At 35.3% G+C, this 20,208-nt stretch overlaps 1 protein-coding gene across 1 annotated transcript in view; it reads right to left on the bottom strand.

The window, feature by feature from the left end:
* Positions 1–20,208, bottom strand: part of CTNNB1 (catenin beta 1) — a 35,034-nt gene that overhangs the window by 14,212 nt on the left and 614 nt on the right. The window lies entirely within an intron of this gene.

Below are 20,208 nucleotides of genomic sequence, written 5' to 3'. Positions count from 1 at the left end.
TGCGTGTGCTGATTCCCAACTGCCATCTGACCTTTGGGCAAGCCGGGTTTGAATGGTGCAGGTCAACTGAGAAGTCCGAGTATAAGTAGACCCATCAAGGTCAAACTCACGCTGTTCAAGGGTCAACTGTAATTTACTCAGCAGGATTACGCGTTTAATGTTTTGATTCAAAAGTATTAGAATGGAGCACAGAAACCAGCATTTTCAATGAACTCTCGAGGATGCAGCAAATGATCTGCAGACTATACTTTGAAAAAACTATGCTGGAAGGAACCCAGGTTCTCCATCCACTGATACTGTGTTTTAGCTCTTACCTTTGACTGTCTTTGTGACTGGCTATATTAATCACTTTTCCACTTGTCTGGAAAATGGGGTCTCCACTCTAGCTCCCAGTATATTTCTGAGAAAGGGGACTTTCTACACTGAGCTCCTCCTTTGGCCAATGCCGCAGGGCTCAGAAACCAATTAGTCAAGTTTATAGGCTGTGCAGCTGTTGAAGAAGCCCTTTGATATATCTGGCTTCAAGGACAAAAATATTTACAGTATTGTTTTCCTTGTTGGTGATGCAAAGGCAAAACAGTTTAGCCATGATACTGGGTAAAATCTGTTTATGTGGGTGACCTGGTAACGTGACAACGATTTGTAACGATTTTATGGGAAAAAGCAACTTCATGTACCAAACTTACAAATAAGTTTTGTATGTTGGGGACTTCTCAATCTTATTATTTTTTACAGCACCTCAAAATTTATTCAACATACATAAAAATTATTCTTGCTCTTCACTGCAACCCTATGAAGTGAGGGAGGGTGTCAATCAGCAGGGCAGTAAAAAACAGGAGTGGAAATGGAGATCGACATAAACAACAGTATATGCCAACTCACCCTTATGTTGCCCTGCCAACAAATTTAAATTTACCAAAAATCTAAGAATTATTCACTAAAGAAACTGAATATACTGTCCAAAGAAACCTAGGGCAGAATCTTGCCCCAAAGCCTCCCTCGTTCTTCCCCAGGGCGGAGCTTTTAGTCCAAAGGCTGGCTCCCCTCCACTACACCCTCCCATCGACCAAGGCTGACCAAACACTTCAGAAAAACCTTCATCAAAAGAAAAAGGTCAACAAAAACTGACTCTTTTTAAAGACAGACCTTAAAAATAGGAGCAGGATACAGAAAGAAACAGCATGTTTCCATTTATTACCCTCACAAAGATTGGAAAGAATAAATAAAAATTTCAAAGTTCAATAATAACTGAAGTTGGGGAAAAAAAAAAAAAAACCTCCCAGAGAATAAAGGAGAAAGACACACAAAATTCGAAAGACAACAAACAAGAGGATCAAACCCGGGAATCAAGGTTTCAACTACTAGGCATTTCAGAAAGAATTACTAGAAACAAAAATGGGAAAAGCGCTCTAAGTACCAATCAAGACAGTGGGGGAGAGGGGCTTAAAAATTATAAAGTACTAAATGTTCCCAGATGCAACTGATCACTTATTACTATTACTACTTTGGGTTCTGCCAGCTTTACCACTATCAAGTGGTGCTTTGACAAAGAAAGAGGGTGCTAGGGACAGCCAACTTATCCAGTCTAACCAGGATGTGGACACAGGCATCTTTCCCTTTTTCTTTTTGCTATTTAAACACATATTCTTTCAATTATGTATTTTATAAAGAATACTTCAAAATTCATCTTGCAATTTCTGATTTAAACTATATGAAGGTTTAGAAAAATACATATCCTTTATATATTATTTCTAACTAAGTAGTAAGTTCACCCTGAACCATACCTTATTCAAAGTATAAGTAATTTTACCTTCAGCTTTTATAATAAGATTACTTAGGCAAACTAGGGTTTTCTTTATTATAAAAAATTTCAAATGTGCAGAAAAGTAGACACAACTGTATGATGAACATCCTTATCACCTATACTTAATAACTGTTAATATGCCATACTTATGCCTCCCTGCAGAATGATTTTAAAGTAAATTATGTACATTAGTACCTTATGTAGCTCTAAAAAGTAAGGATATTTTCTTACATATCACAGCATTATAAAAGATTAGCATTACTAGCTGATGCTCAATTTCACAATGAGTGCTGGAGCATCTACTTCACCTTCTGCACTGTAAGTGGCCTTCTGTCAAAGTCTACGTGATACTTCTTGACAGGATATAGATTTCATACTTAAATTACTTCTCTAGTTCCAATCAGGACAAAATTGTCTTGATTACTTTAGATTTCAAAAAGTTTAAGCATTACTAACTGGGAGTAACTTGGCTATATAAAAATAAAGCAGATCTATTACAAAACCACAGTTTTTATACTGACAGTTCATGGTAACAATTCACTTATCCAATAATCTGCACTGAAAAGAACTGAAGCCAACCATTTAGTCTGTCTTAAAGTAAGAATATGCAACTCTATTTCAGGAGCAAAATAAATTTTTGATATATCCTCAGGGATTAAAAAAAATTCTTAGTAAAATTTATTTTGTAAATCTAAAAACACATACATATGCATTTTTATTAACTGTCATTACTAATACCTTGCCATTTAAAAAAATTATAGTCTCCTCAGATCTTGTTTTAGCATTTTTCATTAAACACTAAAACTTTTAAGTTACAACTCACTCCGGTTTCCTTTCTGCTCTTACTCCTCAGCCGTGTGTGTGTGCTGAAAGGAGTTTTCCTAGACCGGCCAATAAAAAATACACAACGAATCATACTTGTTCCCCCAGAACACCTAACATTAATCCCTTGGCATTATCTTTAAACATGTAGGTGCAAAAATGGCTATTAGAAATATGAACTGCCTATGGCTAGGAAAAATTAGGATGTTCCCCAAATCATCTTTCTTCCTTCATTCTTTCTTCTTAGCCTAACCATAAAGTAAAATATATGCTTCATATAAAATGTTTCTCTGTTGTTCCCATGATATGCAGTTAATGACATTTTGAAATTTTTGGTAACATCTTAAACTTGCTGTTAGGTAGTCTTTTAATATAATAATCAATTCCTTGTGTTGTGGACCCTTATAAAATATCATCATCTGTAGTGTTACAATATGGCTATGCTTTAATTTAACTATATGTCCTTGGATATTCATGAATGTTTGTCCTTCCTAGTATGCTATTCAAACAACGCTGAACAAACATCCCTGCATATAAACAATTCTCTTTAATTTCTCCCATCTGATGATTGTTTCAACTACTGGGTTAAAGAGTAAAAAATTTTAAGGCCTTTGATACATAGCTCCAGAATGATGGAGCATAAGATGACAGTTTTCAAAGAAGGAACTGTACTAGTGGCCAGCTTAAGAAGGGCTTATCAGCATCAGCTGTTACCACTGACAACTTTTAATAGCTATGTGCACACATTTAATTTTTACGCCACCACCCGACCTGCAAGTTTTTCTAAATTCTTAAATTAAATGCTTAAAAAACTGTTATGGCTTTCCAGATTTTTGATGTAGTCCTCATTTATGTTTTTATTGAGTATGTGTATATGATACGCCTAAGAACCCCCTTGAATAATCACAAATATAGCACATTTAGACCAACTGTGTATATCTGACAATATGATTTTACTCTTCATAATAAATTATGGTAATACCACGTACATTTATGATATATCGTTAGTCTCACCAATGAGTAACTTCACACAATCTGTGATCAGTAACACAATCCTAATAATAGTCTTGATCCTTCGGAAAAAAACAAACTTTCACTTTAAGAACAAATTACTACACTCTAAGAACAAATTACTACACTCTAAGAACAAATTACTATACACTAAGCAAATTACTACAAAAACCAGACACTATTTTTCTCCAGTTTATATTAACATAAGTAACCAAGATGATTAATATTTTAAAACACAGCTACTTCAAAGTACATAGTGAATAGCCTTTATCCACACAGGCACATTTTTTGTAATTTCTAAATATAATTTTATGCCACTTAAGTTAAAAAAACAAAACAACCCCTCATATTGTTTATGCGGTAAAAGTACAAATAATACATACCAGCTTCTTAACACTTGGGAGCAAAGAGAATAGGGCTGGAAAGGGTATTAAAGATGGCTTAAACTCTAGCAGGTTTTTTTTTTTTTTTTAAATCAAATACAGCAAAATTACATGTTAATCTGAGTGGTGAGTACATGGGTGCGACATTATTTTCTATACTTTGCATATCAAAAATAACTGAATGAAAATAAGAAAATACCTGTATATCATTTCAATAAACTCCAAATGGGATTTCTAAAATATACCTTTGTACTTTAAATCTTTTAAAACAATTAAAATGGAGTTCCCCCCCAAATGAGTAATTTTATGTACACTGTACACTTCTGTTAAATCAGCTAAACTTTACAAACTCAAGTCTCAAATACAAGGATAAAATATGTCCATCTCTTCGAAAAGGAACAATGGTAAAAGCTAAATAGGCTACGAGTATATTTTATAAGGCTAAATAAAGATTGCAGCTATATGGGAGGATCTATTTCCATCACATGTTTTAACTAAAAATCCTGTTTCTCAAAATGAGTACACAAAGTGATGACTTGGCTGAACACTTTTAAGCAGAGGAGCCTCTCTGTTAACATGTTAAAGAACACTTTTAAGCAGAGGAGCCTCTCTATGTATCCATTTTAAGTGGGTTTTACAGTGTGATAAGGCTGCTAACAGTTCATAGTTTAAATTTTTAATAAAAGTGACCATTAAATTATATACAAACTACTGTCCTATATATAAACAGGACAGTTATGAATAAAATCTTTCTGTGATTGTTTTTCTAATAGCAACAATAAAAACAATGTACAGACAAGATTAAATGGAGAGATGCCTTGTTGCTAACTAGGAAAGTTTTGTGCTATATAAAGATTTCAGTTTTCTCTAACTTAAAACACCCGGATATAATGTGGCAATTCAATAAATGAAAAAGGTGACATTTCAATTAGTGGAAGAAAGATTATTTGATTAGTAGTATTAGGAGAAAGGGGCTTGTCCTAAAAAATATTTTTTTCATCCTTACTTTATTAAAATTAAACCTACATTTGTCAAATATTTACATGTAAAAAGATAAAGCTGAGATAAAATATAGTATATACGAGCATGAGTGGTATACTATGTGGAAATAAAACCACAGCAAGAAATTCCAGGAAAACAAGATCACGCATAAAGTTAATTCAAAAAATGACACACCAGACACATGTGAAATATGATCAAAGGCTAATATCCGTATGTTCACAAAGATCGGAGGACAATCAATAAGAAAAAATTGCAAGACGAGGGCAGGAATCATCATTTCAAAGGAAAAATAGAAAGCAAGCAATAAACAGACACGAGTTGAAACTCATTTTTTGCTTATTAGATTGGTAAAGTCGAAAAAGATTAATAATACCCACTGCTGATAAGGATATAGTTAAACTGGCAGAAACTTTCTGGAAGGTAAGTTGGCACTATCTATTAAATATAAGTGTAAATACCCGTTGGCTTAAAAAATCTATTTTTAAAGTAGAAATGTGAATATTCACAGAATCATGCCAAAAGGTCTGCACAGTGAAGCATTCACAGAGAAAAAGCAGAAAATAACTCAAATGCTTATCAACAGAGGGGTGAATAAAAAATAATTTATCCATTAAATGGAAGATCTAGTCATATACTGAAAAATATTTAAGCATCTTTTATATTTACTAGCATTGCAATAACAGTGAATAAGAGAGTCAGAGAATCAAGATCTATTAAAGCCTGCATTCTACTGTTATAAACAATGAAAACTACACAATTTAAAAAGAACTGCTATGAAAATAAACAAGGTGAGCATAGAGTGACTGGTGGGGAGAACTACCCTAAGTAAAAGTGGGTGACGAAGAAGTGACTTTTGAGTAGAGGAGTAAGAACTAGCCAGGTAAAGATGGGGCGCAACATTCCATGCAGAGAACAAGTGCAAAGGAAGGAATGCACTATTTAGTAAAGGTACTAAAAGGTACCAGTGTTAACCAGAAAAGAACACTTGAAGAGAGGTGGGGACCAGACCACTGAGAATGTAGAATAAAATGCAAAGTGCGCTGGAAAGCCACTGGAGTAACATGACCTGTGACTTAGGCTTTTTAAAGTTCACTCTGACATCTGTATGGAAAAAAAACCATAAGGGGCAAAAGCAAAACAGACCTGTTTTGAAACTACTGTAAATCATCCAGGTGAGAGGGCGTAGTGGATTACTATGTAGCCATTATAAAGAATGAAAAAAAGTACAATGAAAAATTATTCAACATTTATTTAATATGCAAAGCATCTGCATACTTTTAAAGACACTGCATACATTTGCAGAACTATACAGAATCTGTCAGATATCAGAAATACTTGTTCAAGAAAATATCTTACATCATTTAGCCCCACTACATGTTAGCTAGACACTGATATACAGCATTAAGGAAATGTATCTAAGCATAAAAGCTAGGTGGCCTATAAAAATGGACTCTGTCAAAGAAATGTGAAAATCACTCAGCCAGCGATTAGTATCTCAAGGCAAAAACAAATTGCTAAAAAAATAAATAAAAGAAAAAAGACATATTCTTTAGAAAAATAACTAATGTTTTTTAAAAGTGAAATAAAACTTATTGCATTTCTTTTGATATTTAGACAAAGGTCATTGTATTTAATTATAGCGAGAAATTTCCTTTTTAGTAATTTAATAGATTTTCATTCTGTTCTTATTCTATTAAAGTGGCAGTATTCTAAGAATCAACTGCATCACAAAGTAATGCCAGGCTTCTGATTAAATAGTATAATCTTTTACAGCATAATTTTAGGATGTTGCTTTGTAGTATCGGGTAAACGTCTAATTTTGCCCTTGACATACTTAATAAGGTAGCATAATTAAATGCCTAGCAACTTTAGTTCTAATGTTCTCACTGAATCTTTCCAGCAATCTCACAAACATTTCCCAAATTATCAAATGAAAAAAACTGACTAGCAGCAGTTAATATTGAGTATATAATATACATGAGTATAGCTAATAAACTGCTCAGTTAAAATTAAAATCCAGGTCTATGTAGTTCGGTCATGTGCCCTTTTAATCAAATACCTACCACCACCTCAAATTTATAGAAAATTAGTATTTAAGTCAATGTTGCAGATAAATCCAAGAGAAGAGTCAGTAGTTTTTAGATAAAAGTTTCCATATGTAATACTAAAGAACTACATTCTCTGATCAGTGACCACGGTGAAAAATATATATCTATATCTATATCTATTCTATTCCTTATATTTGAATCACTGCATACTCCATACTTGGACTTTTTGCCTAGCTACACACAGCACTACTGCTGACAAAAAATGCAGAATTTTCAAACGTGAGGATATTTTGCCAAGGAAGGTTTTATTTCAAGAATGTATCTAGATGTTAATCTCTAGGTTCAGGCTATAGGCAGAATTAATGGCAAAAAAACTCAATGATCTCTAGGAGTAATACGTTGTTTTATATTCCACAATAACCTTCTTCTCCGCTTGTTACAAAAGTCTCCCATCCTCATCATACCAAGCACACTGACCTTAAGAAAAGAAAAAGAAAAAAGGCAATTTTAAAAACTCAGTGAGTGAACTCTGTGACGGCTGGGACTATACCTTTACTTCCTCACTGTTTCCAAAGTGCTTAGCACATATTGAGCACTTAAATATTTGATGGATTGAATGTGCCAAAAAGAAAAATGTGTAAAAAGTAGACAAGTAGAACAAATAAAATGGAACACGGGGGCTTAGATAGCCACCAACAATTACACAGAACCTAAGAGCCTTCTTTAAGTGCCTTTAGGAACATGAAGGATTCATTTAGGAAGATATATCTCATCTAACAGAGGTCAGGAAACTTTATCTGTAAAGAGACAGATGATAAATATTTTAAGCTTCGTAGACCATAAATAAGCTCTGCTACTGTAGTACAAAAGCGGCCAGACAACATGCACACTAATGAATGTGGCTTTGTTCCAATAAAACTTTATTCATGGAAATTGCAAATTTGAATTTCATATAGTTTCACGCGTCATGAGACATTATCCTTCGATATTTTATCAGCCATTAAAAAATGTAAAAGATATTCTTAGTTCTCAGGCCATACAAAAACTGGTGTCCAGCAACAGCTGGCCAACACCTCGATTTATTTATTACATCCTTTCACTGATAACAAACCAAAGACCAGTGAGTTTACATTTTAATTAAGCACATTAAACCTAAATGTAAAGACCAGTAACCGAAAGGGATTTAAGTGGGTGTACAGGTTACTAAAAGAGGTGACCCATTTTTTTTTTTTCTACAGTATTTTCAAAAACAGGTTCTGTGAAAAACAAACCTGGACCAAATGGCACATGAAAGCTATAAGACCATCTATTTGGGAAAAACATTTCAGGCCATTAAGACCAGGTATGTGCTAAACTAGAATCCGCCCCCAACCTCCTTATCCACAGATAAGTTACAAGATCCCCAGTGGATGTCTGAAACCAGACAGTTACCAAATCCCAATCCACTTCCTCAACTCTGCCGGAAATGTGGCAGCAGCTTCTTCATCAGCAGACGCAGCCTCTCCAGTTATTTTTATAGTTTCGGTCCAAACCTATTCATGGCGTGGAGTCACTGGTTTCAGGGGACCCCTTGCTGAAGTCTTCGTATCGACTCAACGCTTTCTGGAGCAGCACGTTGCCATCTATCAGAACAGGCTTTCTGTTTATGTCTTCCAAAAGCAAAGTTACGTCTTTTCCATCTTAACTAAGCACTTACCACGCACTATGGCCCTAACTTTTGGAGTTTGAGGTGCAACAGCAATACCAGCACAAATTTCTTTTTCCTTCTTTACAATTTCACGGATATAAGATTCGTCCTCACCACAGATCCTAGCAACATCAGCATATGATTTTTTTTCTTTATTAAGTCAAGAACTTCCACCTTTTTTCACTTAAAGGAAACACTTTACAGCTTCTCTTTGGCATGTCTGAAGTGCCAGCATCACTACTCTTGTGCTCTGGGGCCATTATTAAATAAGGTACTTTAGCACAAGCGCTGTGATACTGAGTCCATCGGATAACTGAAATGGCTACTAACAGGCAAGTAGCATATACAGAGTAAACATACTGGACAAAGAGACGATTCACATCTTGGGCAGGATGGAGCAAGGGTGTGCAATTTAAAACTTACACATTTCTCATTTCCTGAATTTTCCATTTAATATTTTTGGATGGTGATGACTGCAGGTAACTGAAACTGAAGACAGCAAAACCACAGATAAGGGAGACTAGTCTGTGTAAGTGCCTTTAAAAATCTTTCTTTACTATAAAGCTTTTCGAGTTTGCTCGAAGAACCCTTTAAACCGGCAACCTGATTCTTCCAACAGTTCTAACCTTGAACTTTAAAAAATACAGATGAGTAGGTTCCATCCCCATGGTTTCTATCAGTATGTCTGGGGTAGGACGCTGGCATTGTATTTTTTTATTTAAAGTGTAATACAGGTTGTTGACACGGCCCCAGCAAAGGTCTACAGCTGTAGATAAACTATATGATTCAAATCTATGTGTAACAGTCAGTAACCTAAGAACAAACAAAACAAACCTGGCTCCACAAAGCAACCAGCTCCTTGAGAAGAATTTACTCATTAAGACAACATAGTTTTACTTTCTTTAGCAGACTTCTGCCCCCACCATGCATATCAAGTTTATGTTACTCTCCCAAACAGGACATTTTGCAGCCTTTACAGCCTCACCATAGTCATAAGTCTCATAATTATGAGGCTCTCTTATATTCAGAAAGAATAACGGACTACTACAGAAAGTAAAGAGAGCTAGGAAGCATTTATTTTCAAAATGTGAATGCTTCGTTATCTCAATACAAAGAACTTCAAGAAACAGCTCTAAATCTGCTCTATTTTGAGTCCAACAACACACGGATAAATGAGTCATAACCTGGAGCTATATACGAATGCCCCATTGGTGATATTATGTTGTTTTCTCAATTCACAAAATTGTGATGTTAATCAAGAGATTTTCTGTTCCATGAGAAAGCTTTCTCACAATTCTTTCATTTACTCAATAGTTCCATGACACAGCAATTCCAATAGCATAAATGTAATGTATGTATAGATTTCATTCATTTATTCAACAAATTTTTACGCAACTGCTATATGCCAGAAGGTATAATGGCTTCTGGGTATATAGTGGCGATTAAAACAGAAATGGTCCTCGTATTCCTGATAAGGAGACAGACAACTGAATAAACAAATACAAAGAACGATAAGCGGGTAACTAAATAAGTAGGAGATGAGAGTGGACCGACACAAGAACAAGAAGAAGTGGACTGAGAGTGGCCACAGCTTCTTGAGGGTAACCTTCAAGCTGAGACATGAAAAGGACATAAAAGAGCCAGCATGCAATGAGCAGAGCAGGTACATTCCAGAAACAAGAAATAACATGTGCAAAAGTCTAGAATCATAAAAGGCCTAATCATCTTTTAACAACTAAACCTTGAGAGAGATTCGTTTATAGTGGGAAAGGACAAGTGCAACGAGATGAGGCTGAAAATAAACAGCTAGATCTGCAGGGCTCGCTCTCCAGGCTTTGGTAAGGAATGCATTTTCATCCTAAGTGCCACTGGAAGTCCATGAAAGGTTCCAAGCAGGTGAGCAACAAAATCCCATTTGAGTTTTTAAAAGGCTATGATGGAAAAAACTGAAAGGAGGCAAGAAAGAAAGCAGGGAGACCATGTCCACAGGATATCTTTGTCAGGCTGTGAAAGGGAACAGAGAAATAAATGGAGCATTAGCTTGAGGGAAACAAAAGCTGTCCAACTCGAGAATATTCACTGATTCATCAAAATTTATTGAGCACCTATAACTTCCAGACACTGTTCTGAGTACCAGGGATATAAAATCAGGAGAAGACCCTGAGAGGAGCAAAGAACAAGCAAGTAAACAAACGTTATTTCAAAGAATGATTAAGTGCCAAAAAAAAAAGGACAGTATGATAAAGTAAAACTGGGTGAACATGAAGACCTCAGTGTAGAAGTGATGTGTGACATGAGTCATAAATGACGAGAAGGAAACCACCTCTGCAAAGGACTGGAATATATCTGTATGCTATTGGGAATGATCCAAAATGAGGTGATAAGAGTTAAGTCATTCACTCAACACATTTACTTTATCAACTACTATGTACCATGATTCCAGAGACTGGGACGAAAGCAGTGAAGTAAACAGACAAAAATCCCTGTCTTCCTGGAGCTTATGTTCTAGGAGGCTAAGAGGGGAAAAAAAGTAAAATATCTATTGTGTTAGACAGTAATGAGGGCTAAGGAGAAAGCCGAAAAGGAGATAGGAAGTTGAGGAAGGACTATGATTTTAGTGGACACGATGGCAAGGAAAAGCCTGAAGGAGGTGAAGAAGCAAGCCACAATATGTACAAAGAGTATGCTTGATCAACTGGAGGAAAAACAAAAAGGCCAGCATGGGTGGAGAAAAGAAGAGTAGTAGCGAATGAAGACAATGGTCTGAAGACATAGGAGCCTGTGCTTCTACTGAATGAGACAGTAAGCCCTGGAGGTTTCTGAACAGTAAAGTTACATGACTTAATGTTTTAAAAGGACTGCCCTGGTACTGTATTGATAAATACATTTAAAGGGAACAAAGGTGAAAGCACGGAGACCAGTTAGAAGGTCTTTGCAATAATCCTAGCAAAAGATTAAGATGGCATGGCTATGATGAGAAATAGTTAAGACTGCAGGTATATTTTAAAGGGAGAGCAGACACAATTTGCAGACAGGGTTTAGATAGAGGGTGTGAAAGAAAGGTGAGTCAAGAACAGCATGGTTTTAATTTAAGTGGAAAAAGGGGGTGCATTAAGCGCATAGGAAAGACTAAGAAGCAGCTTTAGGGGAAATTGGGAATTCAGTTTTAGACATATTAAGTTTGAGGTACTTCTTAAGACATCCAAAATGTTGAAAAACTAGTTCGATATTAGGATATAGAGTTCAGGGGAGAAATTCAGGCTAGAGATAATTTAGAAATAGCAAGAAGGTTAAATACTATTTGTTTAAAGCTAGGATACTAAAGTGTATTTAGAAAATAAAAAAGGAGAGGTCCAAGGACTAAGCTTTCAGCCACCCAAACGAAGAGGTCAGAGAGATGACAGAAAAAGCAAAGGAAGCAACTGAAGTGTATTTAGACAATGAAAAAGGGGAGGCTCAAGGACTAAGCTTTCACTCACTCCAAAGAAGAGGTCAGAGAGATGACAGAAAAAACAAAGGAGACTAAGAAGAAACCGCTAGAGAGGTAGGAAGAAAATGTGCTAGCAGACATGGTGGCATAGAAACCAAGTGAAAAAGTGTTTCATGCAACTGTGCCAGATGCTACTAACAGGCTGACTGAGATGAGGGCTGGCAATTTATAATGTAGTCACTGATAGGGGTTCAACAGGAAAGGGGAGAGAGTGCATATAAGCAATTGTTTTAAGGTGTTTTGTTGGGTGAAAGAGGAGACATAAAGAAGAGATTTTCATGTTTACATGCTCGGAGAGCCAGTAGAGAAGGAAAAATCAATGATGTGAGAGAAGGGGAAATGACAGGGTAATATTCTTGACAGCAAGAAAGGATGGGATCTAGTGCACAAATTAATTGATTGTAACGTGGAACACTACATTTCATCGGTAGTGACAGAGAAGGTAAAGGGCACAGTCACAAACAGATATAGGGATGTGCAGGAATTCTTCCAATTATTTGATGTGCTTAGTGAAATAGAAAGCAGTGGCATTAGATGAGAGAATGGGGGAAGAGGTGTTGGAAGGTTTGAGAAGAAAAAGTAAACAGTCATAAAGGAGGGTGAATTAACAGCCCAGGACCAGTGGGTATGAAGCAACGGAGGAACGAGGCTGTTGAGAGTGTATATGAGAAAATGATTATGATTCAACATGAAATTTCAGCTGTGTAGAAGGGTGAGGGTACTGAAAAGCTTAGATGGACATATAGATTGCAGGTCCCAGTGGGACTGAAGGGCTGTCGGAACTGAAGTATTTACTAGAGGAATGAGAGTGAGACACTTGAAATGAGACTAGGGAGGAGAGTAGTTATTAGCGAAAGAAAAAGTATTCTAGGATACGACAATGGGAATGTGTGGCTGAATTAGAGAGAAAAGTAAGATCACTGGAAAAGAAATCAAGAAATTAAGAGGCCAGAATATTGGAAGCATCCTCTACATGTTACTTAGTATGCCAGACCACAACAATCTAATGAGTTTGTGCCATACTATAAATCAACATACTGTTTCTTTCATCAAAAAGTCTTGCTACAAAAAAAGTCAGCTGAACTAAAAGTGAACTTAGTTATTTAAATGCTGGCAAACTCCTTATAGCAATTTATACTGGTAACAAACAGTTCAAAGGCCAGATGACATTCTGTAAGGCTGCTCTACACAGACACTGATATCACCAAGAACCATGAATTATAATAGAAATAAAGAAGACAGTGAGCCAGGAGCTAATGTGTTCAAGAAAGGAGGGGAAGGACCCAGGATAGGTGGTGGATGGTTGAAACACAGGGGGAGTGCGTGCTATACATGAGAGTCAAAGCTTGAAATTCTGGAAAGGAATGGTCAAGAAGTAGCAATAAGGAAGGAAAAATATTTTTTTGCAGTAAAAGGTGTGCAGGAAGAGAACACATGTGCCACTTGAGAGAGCAAAAAGGGAAGTAGCATTATCAGGGGAGAGGCTAGGTTACAGTTGGAGTGAGAAAAAGAACAGAACATTCCCAGAACAGACTGAGAATAAAAGGGATTTGCTGATTACTATGAGTTCTAGAAGGCACAATGAGAATGATTCCGGGAATGATAAAAGGTGGGAGATAGAGACCAAAAAAGCAATGGGATTAGAATCTGGAAAGGATAAGGGGAATACAGAAGAGCAAGGTATAACTAAGGGAACAAAATCCTTGAAAACATACACTGTCAGGACTGGCCTCTTACCAGAATCTAATTCTTCCTCCATTATAAAGATGGACCCTCGATGCATACTGAGTATAAAGTGAAGGAGTTACTGCTGCTTAGCTTCTGATGGGGGGGAAGGGACTAGTTTGAGGAGCAAAAAGTCTTCCTGTCTTAGACCTTTCTAGAGAAATGTAATATGACCTCAGGCATAATGGCAATAGGAGAAATCTTTGGTCCTTTAGCATACAATCAGGGCATTCTTTAAGCATTATTACTAAGTATTCTTACAAAAAAGATCCGACTGTATTATTTTCCAGCTTACACTAACCAGCAATACCATTTTAACTATCATTACTCTGCCTAAGAAGTGACCCCCAATCTTCTGGTATTCTAGGAATTTAATCTCTTAATATTTTCTAGCCTCTTAGTTCTTATTTTACAAGGAATAGAATGGCTAGCACTCTGATTCAGGACCCAAGAGAAATGACAGTAGAATTAAGGGAGGAAACAGTGACCTACTGAGGACAACTATCAGATACAAAATAACAGTTTTACTACATGAATGGATCACAGAGAATATTTGTAACTAGAAGTTAGAATATAAACCTTATTCCACAGTCTGTGTTTTCCAACATAAACAAAAATTTAAAAATTAATAAAATATTTGGGCTTAAAAATTAAACAAACTTCAAAATTAAGCAAAATGCCAGAAAACAGGCATTATAAATCTATTTAAATAGTGCTATGTCAGCATACTATGTTTCCTACACAACACTCGGTGTCTACTTTTGCATCTAAACAAACTATTAAGAAAAATAATGTTTGACATTGCTGCAGTCTTTCAGTAACTCAGAAAAGAATTCAAGAGACCACGTCAGCACTTTCTACACTGGGAATGGAATTCCACTTGGAAACCTCCATAGTTAGTTGGATTGAAAAATATTTCCAAGAAACCCTTGTTCCTCCCTTATACATGTGGCATTCATCTAGTATATGGAAAACTTCAAAGACAGACTCACTCCCTATATCCTTACCCCCAAACCACTTAATTATACTTAAAAGGGGGGGAGCAGTTTGCAACCACCGCCCCTCAGTGCAGTAAATTACTGCAATCATTTATCTTTAAATTGCACTCCCAAGAAATTTTGCAGTAAATCTAACTTTTCATATTTTATATGGATAATGTACAACAAAGTGTGTGTATATGTACAGATATCACAATTAATTCAACTATCATAAACCCTGTTAATAAACTTTATTAAACTAACCCTTCAGCTTTTGCACATCTTTTACTTCCCAGTCAAGCCAGCTACCAGCATGTAAGATAATTTTTACTAATCACAGATATGGTTTGTCTGCCATGAGGACTGATGAACTTGAAAGAAAAGTAAAAAACATCATCTCCCCCATCACCTGTTACAAATCAGTTAAAAGGAAAATATCAGTCCAGCAATATATGAATTATGAAATCACAAGTAAAATCAGATTAATAAAGAAATTAAGAGACAGAAATAAATACTATAAAGAGACGAAACAAATACTATAACGCTGTTTCACCCCAGCATCACCCAGCTGTTCACACTTTTCAAACTGTTACCAAAAAAAAAAAAAAAAAAAAAAGCCTTTTCAAGAAGTTCAAAAAAAGCAGGAAATTTCTAGGATATTTCAAGTGAAGTCCACTGATCAGTTTTGCTTGCATTCTACACCATAAAAATAACTGCTGCCTGCAGCACTAGTTTCAGATGATGCTTCTTAAAACCAGTGTTGGCCTATGGTTTGCGTTTTCAGCTTGCAGTTTGCCATTTAAAAATGTAGTCTCAACACTCACTAAACACTCAACTTTGCAAACTCTGGAAATGAAAAACTTTGCCCTAGCAGCAAAACAGATTTAATCGAATCTATTTAATTTATTTTGGTTAAATAGATTTAACCAAAATCTATTGAATTGCCTTCATCAATTTATTCTGACCAAACAGCAGTATGCCATTAAGCAAAACTATATTCAATTAATTTTTCTTCATTACTAAACTTTGCTTTTAACTTTTGGATCTAGTCTGATAATAGTTGGTCTTAGAAACGCAGACTTCGGCTGAAAACCAGGACATGATTTAAGACAGCAATATAAGTTCAGGCAGACATGATTGTGTATACAGAGCCAGAATTTGTCCAGCATTTTAAGTTTGAGACTGCTTTAAAAAAATACTTTAAACAAGACTATACTTAAGATCAAGTAATGAACAAGTCAATTCTCCTTCTTTTCCCTGACTCAAATCAACTTATCTCCTAAACCTGAAAGTGTGGTTTTCCCGGATTTCACAAAGAAGTTAATATGAACCTGCTTTTAAGTTTCTAATCTATAATCAACTGATACAAGACACTTTCCAAATGCCTAAACATGAACCTAATAGTCTTAACGATCTTATTTCCTAAGTTATATAAATCCACAGACTATATTATCTTCAGTCATTTAGCAGAATCGTCATCATTTTAAAACTACTCCAAATGGAACTATTGCAAGATGTTACAAACTGGCAGTATCCTGCCAATAGGTGTATTTAATTTGTGCTGCATGGTGTCTTAAAACGTGAATTTCATTCACCAACATGTGCAAATCAAGGGATGCACATTAATTTGGATTTCCTGCTTCTCTTAAGGAAAATAAAATCAGATGATGTGGCAACAGAAACTGTATCTCCACATAATGGTGGAGCTGCCAAAGACGGGCTGCTTCAATGGGACATGTGCTTCCGTGTACTTCCAATTTGTAGTAGTTCACAGAGCCCCGGTAACCCCATACCTGCCTGGCCCTGGAGACACTGAGTAGCCATTCCCACTGTAATGTAAGACCAAGCCCTGTATGGTTTGTGAAAGCAATCTTACTTTTTAGTCAGTTATCTTGAATGTCAAACTGTTGTATGCTATGTTAATGAAGTAGCCAATTTCAAAAGATAAATTAAGTCCCTAATAGATATAATTTTTTAAATAAGTTATATGTACAAAATTTTATAAAGAAATTTCAAATCTATTCTCATATCTCATAAAAATCTTGGAAAATCAGAAGAGAAGCTATTTGACTTAGAGACAGTAAATGCTGCATCAACTTAGACATTACTAATTCCAAATATGATCCTTTATGAAGAAACACAATCCATTCTGAAATAACCATTTCTATAAAACAATTGAGGCATTCTTGCCTTCCTGTTAAAAAAAAAAATCTAAACTGAGAATTTTCAATAAAATGACCATTTGACTTCCAAAAGCTAATATATTAGAATAGGCTCATTCCTGTTACTAATCAGAATGTAATTTGAAACTAGTATTTTCAAAAAAAAAAAAAAAAAAGTTACTTAATAGAAATAGCAACAACTTTAACAGAAGAGCATGGTTAAAGGTTTTTATTGAAAAATTTAAATTACAGCAAAATATTACTGTAATGCACAATAGCCCACAACTCTATACAAATGAGGCCCTATGGTAACTAGAGCAATACATTCTAGAATTCAAAACACTGACTCAACTACCAGCTTTGTTTCTATCTAGAGTCTAACACAGACATAATATACCTTAATAATATAACTGAGCTGAGCATTTACTCGTTTTACTGTAACTGATTTTAAACAAATTGACAATTCATTTATTCAGTAACTTTTTCTGAGAATTTTAGCTTCTGTAATTCATTAATATGGCTAAACATTATAATTTTTTATCCCCCAATTACTTTGTTTTTGATTTGTCATTATATTTAAGCAGAATTGCCTATTTAAAGTGACAAATAAAAATTTAATCCCTAATTTTACTTTGACCTTTCTCCTGCAAATATTGGTTGAAATGACATTTTCTCAAGCCGACCTTTTAATTAGCAGTATTGATATGAATCGATTATTCTAGAATTCAAAAGGTTTCTAATAGATGCTTTTTCATCAGGACTATTTATAAATGTATTCCACACAAATTTGCTAGGGGGAAAAAAATCACAAGCATTACATTATATCCACTGGAGGGCACTCAACATGACCAAAGCAGGCAATAAAAACATGCCCTAACACTATTCTCTGCTGCATCAGGTTTGAGAAAGACTTTGGGAGTGAGAACGTCTCTTAAAAGATGCCCACAATTAAAAAATTGAAAAAAAGTAGTTAAACTCTAAAAAGGGGGTCCTAATGTCACTGACTTTCTTTTTAAGAGCTTTTTTCCTTCAGGAGAAAGCAGATTATAAACATACTTCAAGGATAGGAGGGTTCAGGCCTCAACAGAGGGATCTAGGTTTCAAACCCAAGTCAAGCTCAGTCTTGCACGAAACACAAAAGAAGCATTCTTAAGTAAATAGAGGAAATGAAGGACTTTCTCCTGGGTTTAAGTGATGAAAAACGATATGAGGTAACTCCCACTCATTTTCGAGCAACACAAATCACATATTTTCCTTTCATAGAAGCTAAGAAGCATATATTTATTTTAGCCTATTAGCCTAGTTATCTATCACACTCATAATTAGTACAATATTGCATAAACAATAGTCTGTTAAAGAATGGGAACTGATTGTGCAAAGCAGTATCCTCTTAATGAGGGTAACGAGAGGCAACAGCCTACATCCTCAGGACTAAGAAGCAGTTCCTAGTCTATGTTTACTATTTACTTTTATGGTATAAAATTTTGGTTTAGTTAAGCTGTTTCAACAAGATATTGTATTTCCAACAAAAAAAGGGTTACAAGAAAACAGCTAAGTCAATACAACTGTTTTCAAAAACAAAGTCACAAGTCAATATGTAGCATACAAAAAGTTGCCAATACTTATCAGACCTAAAAGCATTTATCCTTTCTGATCCCGCTTAGCAATAATGCATGCTTCCAATCAAGCTCAAAGTACAAACTTTAAAACTTAACCACCTATTCATCTAATAATTATTGATGATCAGCAATCAGTAAACCAGGAGAGAAAAAAAACTGTGGAGAGATGTATTGTTTCATCTCAATAACAGCAAAGTTTCAACTGACTTAGTATACTTATAGAATCCATTTCTGGGGTTTTGATTTCATTGCTACTTATAACTTACAAAAGAGCTATATTCAAACTTTTAAATTCTTCACATCTCTAGTTTCAATAATGCTTACGCTCCTCTTCTCATCCCTCCCAACAAAAAAAAAGGATAACTGAAGATAATTTTCCTAAGCACACCTCAAAATATCTTCAGAAAAATTTGCTGACCAGGGAAAACAAAAATTCATGTATACAGACAATTTTTATTTCAGTCATCACTAGTTAATAGCAGGAAGCTCGATTCGCAGTTAAGTTTTAATGCTGGAATATATAGTTTCCTACATAATAATCTTAGTAAAGAAGTAGTCAAATAATTCGTTCAAAAGAAAGAAAACTCCTGAAAGCTTCTTGACACATGAATACTGCTAAATGCTTCAAAATTTTTATTAGCCACCACATTTTTAAAAACTTGGTTTTTCCTGAAAGCTCTTTAAAATGACTTTTCTTGCCTCTGGGAGAATCTCAGGCCTGGGACTCTACAAGGACTCTAAATTACATGCTATACCAAACTTTCTCGTGCAGTTTTTTATTTCCCCCTCAAGGACCTCAGACTTAAATAGTCTCAGCATTCCTTTAATCCTTTAGAAAAGCCTTCTGCAAGATTTTCAAGTTACTTTTGCAATCACTTTAGGGCCTTGTCCTTGTACGTGGCCTTCAGAACAAAGACTAGGTCAAAGTGATGAATACTGGATGCAAATTAATCAAATTTTGTGAAAGGATGTTATTAAACAAACCTTAATGGTAACTTTTTCTAATCCAGAGATTTTATAGGTTTAAATGTGAAAGTGAAATAAATGTAGCTGCAGCCTTAGCTCAGACCAAAAAAAGAAAGAAAGAAAAAAAAAGCCTCCGAAGTATATTGAAGTCACTAAATTAAGCGGATACTAAAACAGCAGCGTTACGCAAGTAACAGTTCAAGCTATGTCTAATTTTTCCTAGAAAGACGACTAGTTAGGTAAAATGAAGATATGAGGGTACTGAATATTCACCAAGTGGCAATAATGAAACGGCTTCCTAAATTCCAGACAAAATACTTAATAACTTAGCGATCCGAAAACACATTAGCCTAGACTGTATCAAAGGACAGCCGTCTCTTCAAGTTGATGTCTAGTCTAAGCCACCACTATTCATGACACAAAGCTCTCATTTCACTAAAACCACTCCTCGATTTCCTTTAGCCGACCTCTGCATACCAGCAGGCCGGTCTCTCTCCATTCACCACTTACAA

This window comes from Pteropus alecto, unplaced genomic scaffold (assembly GCF_000325575.1).
Source record: "Pteropus alecto unplaced genomic scaffold, ASM32557v1 scaffold156, whole genome shotgun sequence".
Lineage (NCBI taxonomy): Eukaryota > Metazoa > Chordata > Mammalia > Chiroptera > Pteropodidae > Pteropus > Pteropus alecto.
The sequence above is the reverse complement of the archived record's forward strand: the minus strand, read 5'-3'. Positions and strand labels throughout refer to the sequence as shown.